This window comes from Carettochelys insculpta, chromosome 1 (assembly GCF_033958435.1).
Source record: "Carettochelys insculpta isolate YL-2023 chromosome 1, ASM3395843v1, whole genome shotgun sequence".
Lineage (NCBI taxonomy): Eukaryota > Metazoa > Chordata > Testudines > Carettochelyidae > Carettochelys > Carettochelys insculpta.
The window spans coordinates 284,431,022-284,437,200 of record NC_134137.1 but is presented as its reverse complement, the minus strand read 5'-3'; positions in this window follow the sequence as shown (position 1 = coordinate 284,437,200).

The window sequence follows — 6,179 nt, the reverse complement described above, 5'->3', positions numbered from 1 at the left end:
ATGATTTATAATGCCATACATGTTTACTGAAGGATGTTCACAAACTTTTTACATATTCTATTTCCTCACATTTTACATATGTGTGCTTGTACCACTGCTTTGCTAACTTTCACTCCTGAACCTACTTTAATTATACCAATTCTACTTCACATTTAATTTCAGTTTTCTTTTTTTAAATGCATGTTGCTCTTCACAGAAGGAATGCCGGAAGTTTCCTTTTCCTTTTCAAAATCAAGAGTTTATTAGCAACATGATCAAAACACACATATAGTATCATATTCTACAATGCACTGCACACATTAAAGGGGGAGTTATCCAACTTTTTCAGATCACATATTTGCTATTTAGCTATGAGTTACTCATTACTGGGCTTTTAGATGTTCACCATTTATCAAATAATCAGGGTTTTGGTTTTTTTTTTTTACTTTGCAATTATAGTGTCAGGAGCCATAAAGAAGTCCTTAAAGAGCTACAGGTTGCAGACCCCTGATTTAGGTGTTTATGAACAAGTTTCCATGTATTTTGTGCTCTGGTAGAATTCACCCTAGCTGTAGAATTGAACCCCAGAATGCCAGCCTTCCTTTAAAAGCGTATTTCTAGCCCTCTTAGTTGCAAAGAAAAAAAGCAAAAAGTGTACCAAATGTAAGTGATTCACGGTTATCTGCCTAGGTCACAGAATCACAGGGCTGGAAGGGACCTCAGGAGGTCATCTAGTCCAGTCCCCTGCTTCAAGCAGGATCAATCCCCACTAAGTCATCCCAGCCAGGACCTTGTCCAGCCGGGGCTTAAAAACCTGTAACAATGTCTGAAACAATGGCCCTGAGCAGTGAGGAGAATCCCATTCATCACTAGCTATTAACTGTGTAGCCTAATGATGGTGCTTTTAAAAGTGTTATCAGTTATTTAACTGCTGATCATGTTAACAGATACATAAGCTAACATGCTTATCCCACAATCCCAAATTGCCGCTCATGCTGCAAGTCTGCCAGGCAGATACCCATGAATCACTTACATTTGGTACACTTTTTGCTTTCTTTCTTTGCAACTAAAAGCACTAGAAATACGCTTCTAAAGGAAGGCTGGAACTTTTGAGTGCAGCATCTGATCAATTCCAAAGTTCAGGAGATGTTCCAGGGATGTGTGAATAGAGCCCTCTGTATTTGGTGAACACCAGTCAAGTGAAGAGGGAGATGGAAGACACACAGATCCCCTGTGAATGGAAGTCATATAGAGCCCCTGCCCTGATGGAAAATGTCTCTGTGAGGCCATGAAGGAGTACAGGGACATGCCAGTTCCCTGGCCTGGAGGAAGATTGGAGGTATAACAGTTGGGGGTAGAGACTATGGGAAACCCTATCATATCACAGAGTGTGGGTGAGGGTTGCATGGAGTCTCTGCAATGGGGGGGCAAAGTGGAAGGATGGCACAGAGGCCACTGGTGAAAGAGGAGCTGGTGTAGTTGGTTCAGGTGCACAGGGGCTCACATAGGTTGGTGGGCTGGGGGAGGCTGAAAAGTTTCTATAACTATTAAGGCTGCAGGTTTGTCATGGTGTGAAAAAGTCACAGAAAATGTTGGGCCATAATTTTTTCTGCACCCGTGACTCAGCTGTAGCAGCAGCTCCTGTGTCTGTGCAGTTGGGCTCAGCACTGCACTCTGCATGTTGCAAAAGGCCTGTGAAACTGCACCATTACTCACGGTCGGCCTGCCAGCCTTCCATCCTGATGATGGAAAGGCCAACCAAACCAAAGCAGTGCTGTGAGCCCATGTGCCTGAAGCAGGCCCTGGGCTCAGCTCTACTGGATACAGGATCCACCGCCGTGGAGTGAGTATGAGACAGGTTTGCTCTCTAGCCCCACTCTGCACCAGTCCAGCGTGAGAGTTGTGCTGTTGGGTTCGGAGGAGTAGAAGTGCTGCTGCAGGTGGCAATGTGCTGGGCCCACCTTTCTATTTGTCTGCCACTGACGCAGAGCTTGTGGTGGGAGTGGAAGGGCACAAGGAGATCCTGGTGAGAGCAGTGAGCTCCACCTACACAAGAACATAAGAACATAAGAATGGCCATACTGGGTCAGACCAAAGGTCCATCCAGCCCAGCATCCCATCTGCCGACGGTGGCCAATGCCAGGTGCCCCAGAGAAGGAGAACAGAAGACAATGATCAAGTGATTTATCTCCTGCCATCCATCTCCTGCCCTTGTTCTGAAGGCTAGGGCACCATACTTTATCCCTGGCTAATAGCCATTTATGGACCTAACCTGCAAAAATTTATCAAGCTCTTTTTTAAACCCTAATAGAGTCCTGGCCTTCACAGCCTCCTCGGGCAAGGAGTTCCACAGGTTGACTGTGCGCTGTGTGAAGAAAAATTTCCTTTTATTAGTTTTGAACCTACTACCCATCAATTTCATTTGGTGTCCCCTAGTTCTTGTATTATGGGAAAGGGTAAATAATTTTTCTATATTCACTTTCTCCACACCATTCATGATTTTATATACCTCTATCATATCGCCCCTCAATCGCCTCTTTTCCAAACTGAAAAGTCCCAGTCTCTCTAGCCTCTCCCCATATGGGACCCGTTCCAAGCCCCTAATCATCTTAGTCGCCCTTTTCTGAACCTTTTCTAATGCCAATATATCTTTTTTGAGGTGAGGAGACCACATCTGCACGCAGTACTCAAGATGTGGGCGTACCATAGTTTTATATAGGGGAAGTATGATATCTTTTGTCTTATTATCGATCCCTTTTTTAATAATTCCTAACATCCTATTTGCCTTACTAACTGCCGCTGCACACTGCGTGGATGTCTTCAGAGAACTATCCACTATAACTCCAAGATCCCTTTCCTGATCTGTGGTAGCTAAATTTGACCCCATCATGTAGTACGTGTAATTTGGGTTATTTTTTCCAACATGCATTACCTTACACTTACACAAGCTACAAGGTGTGTGGCCAGCATCTCCCAGATTATCTAAAGCTGCTGCCAGATTTCCACCACTGAGCTACAGAACCCAGGCCATGTGGCAGACAGAGCTTTGCTTACAACCATAAAAGAGGCACTGCTGACTGAACAATTGAAGATATGAGGCCTGCGAGGGCTGTACATTTTTGTGAGTCTTTCTCAAGGGCTTGTCTTAACACTGCTGAGTACTCCACCTCCCAGAGAGGTGGTAGTTATGGGCATGGAATAAGTCCTCCCATCAACATGGTGCTGTCTGCAGCAGAGTTTGGTTTAATATAACTATATTTTCCAGGCCTCTGAGCACAGGGCTGTCCCACGGGGGGCCTGGGGCAACTCCCCTCTCCCTCCCTCCCTCCCACAGGTATGGGGGCCAGGACAATGCCCCCACTGCAGGTCCCACCCCTTCCTTAAGCCCCGCCCCCACCCCGAACAATGCATCCTAGGGGATTATGGGGCCTCATGTGATGGCAGCAGGGTTTGCCTGCACCTCCTACTCACCACACAGGCAGCACGAGCCAGAGCAGCCTAGTGGCCTGCTCTGTCCCACCACTCTGCCCTGCTGCATGTGGCTTCTCAACAGGGGTGGAAGGTAGAGTGCTCCAGCCCCTGGATGCTCCACTTCCCACCACCACAGAGAAGTGGGCTGCAGCAGGCAAGGAGGGTGGTGGGGCGGGGCAGGGCAGGGCTGGCTGCTGGGCTACTCCAGCTCCAGTTGCCTATATGGTGAGAGGGGGAGCAAGCATCCCCTGCTGCTGCCACGCCAGGTCCCATAATCCCCTGGGTCCCTCTCATCCATCGGACAGTTGAAACAGCCCCCACAGGGCACCCAAAAGCACAGGACCTGGCATAACTGCTCCGATTCGTCTCACTGACGGAATGGCTCCGCCTGAGCAATGCAGTTATACCAACGGAAGTCTGCAGGGTAGGCCAAACCTCAGTTTTCCATAATTTTCAGTGGCTTCTCACTGGGTGTGCACACTTGGTTCCTCGTATTAGCAGTGTGCACCAACAGCAGATGCATGAATTGTATTGTCATTGTGGGATGCACCCTGAAAACTAGTAACAGTCAACATAAGCAACTGCACTGACACTTTGACCTAGTTACATCAACAGTGACTCTGTGCCTCTCAGGGAGAGGGTGTGACTAAATCACAGGAGAGAGTTATTTACGTTGGTAGGAGCCAAATTCAAGTGAAGACACTTACACAGCTAGCGTGACACAAGAGAGATTATGATAGTAGTCTAACCTACGCTTAGGGTTGCCAAGCATCCAGTTTCTGAACACCTAGTTGGAAAGGGACCCAGGTGGCTCTGGTCAGCACTGGGGACTGGGTCATTAAAAGTCCATTGGGCGTGGGGCTGGCAGGCTCCCTGCCTGGCTTTGTGAGGGTCTCCAGAAGCAGTGACATGGCTGTTGGCTCCTATGTGGAGAAACAGCTGGGGAGCTCCGCACACTGCTTCCTCCCCAAACACCAGCTCTGCAGCTCCCATTGGCCAGGAATCACAGCCAATGGGAGCTGCAGGAGGTAAAGATAGGGCACAGATCCTCCTGACTGTGCCTCCTTCTAGGAGATGAGGGACAGTGCTCCATTTGTGGAGAACTACTTGAGATGAGCGCCACCTGGAGCCTTCACCCCAAAACCCCTCCCACATCCCAAGCCCCTGCCCCAGTTCTGAGCTACCTTCTGCACTCATGCTTTTTTGCAGAGCCTGTACCCACATCCCAACCATTTGCTCCAGGCTGGAGCCTCCTCCCACACCCTGAACCTTCCCCCATTTCTGGCCCCTGGCCTGATCCTGCACCCCTAGCTGGGGCCCTCATCTCCTTCACAACCCCGACGTCTTGCCTCAGCCTAGAGCCTCCTCTCAGTCTCCAAATCCTTGGTCTGAACCTGGTGCCTACACCCCCTCTAGGGTTGTAAACTTTCTACTTGCACCCTGGCCCTGTCTCTCCTGAGGTCACATCCCTGCCATGAGGTTTTGCCCCCAACTCACTCAATCCCTCCTGCTCTCCACCCTCACTCACTCACTCATTTTCACCTATCGGGGCTCAGGGTGCTGGAGTGTGGGAGGGAGTGAGGGCTCTGGGGTGGGGCCAGAAATGAAGTGTTCCTGGCATCAGAGAGGTTTCTGAGCTGGGGAAGAGGACTGGCATGCCAGAGGGGATGAGGGCTCCAGCTGGGGTTGGGGGTTCTGCAGTCAGGCCAGGATGAGGGGTTTGGTGTTCAAAGGGGCTTGGGGGTGCAGCTGAGGGGTTTGGAGTTTGGGAGGGGACTCCAGGCTGAGGCAAGGTTGGTGTACGGGAGAGGGTACAGGTTCCAGGCTGGGGGTGTGGGTTCTGCAGTAGGGCCAGAAGTTAAGGAATGTGTGTGTGCATGTGCATGTGCATGTGCATGTGCATGTGCATGTGCGCGTGAGAAGAAGTTCCAGCTGAGGCAGGGTGTTGAAATGCCAGAGGTGGTGAGGACTGTGGCTGGGAGTGCAGGGCCTGGGGCCTGGCCAGGGATGAGGGACTTAGGGTGCTTGAGGTTGAAATCTAGGGGTTCATCAGGCTGATCAGGGCTGGGGCAGGATGTTGAGGTGCAGAGGGGGCCTCAGGAGTGCAGATTCTGGGTGGTGCTTAATTCAAGCAGCTCTCCAAAGCAGCAGCAGGATTCTTTTCTGGCTCCTAAGTGGACATATGACTGGGAAGCTCTGTGCCCTGCTCATCCGCAGGTGCCACCCCTGCGGCACTCACTGGCTGTGGCTCCTAACCAAAGAGAGCTGCTGAGCTGGCATGTGGGCAGTGTGCAGAGCCCCCTGGCTGCCCCTAGTGTAGCAGCTGGAAAGGGGACATGTGGAACCACAGTAGGCGGGGAGCCTGCCTTAACCCTGCTGTGCCACCCAGCAGACTTTTAATGGCCTTGGTGGTGGTACTGACCAGAGCCACCAGGGTCTCTTTTCCACCAGGTGCTCAGTTAAGAAACTGGACATGTGTTAATCCTAACCCCTCCTGTACCTCAGCCCCCTACTGCAGGCGGGTGCAAATGAGCAGGTAAGGGAGAATGAGGAGGGTGGGAAGACGTACATGGAGCAGAGCCCTGCAGAAGGGCAGGGCCTGGGGGAAGAGATGGGTTGAGGGTAGGGCGTTCTGACTCCTGCGGCTGAAAAGTTGTTCTTCCCTTGCGATGAAAGTGCAGAAGTGGCCCAGAGGTGACGCTGCGGTCTCAGCTGCCGCCACCAGGGGA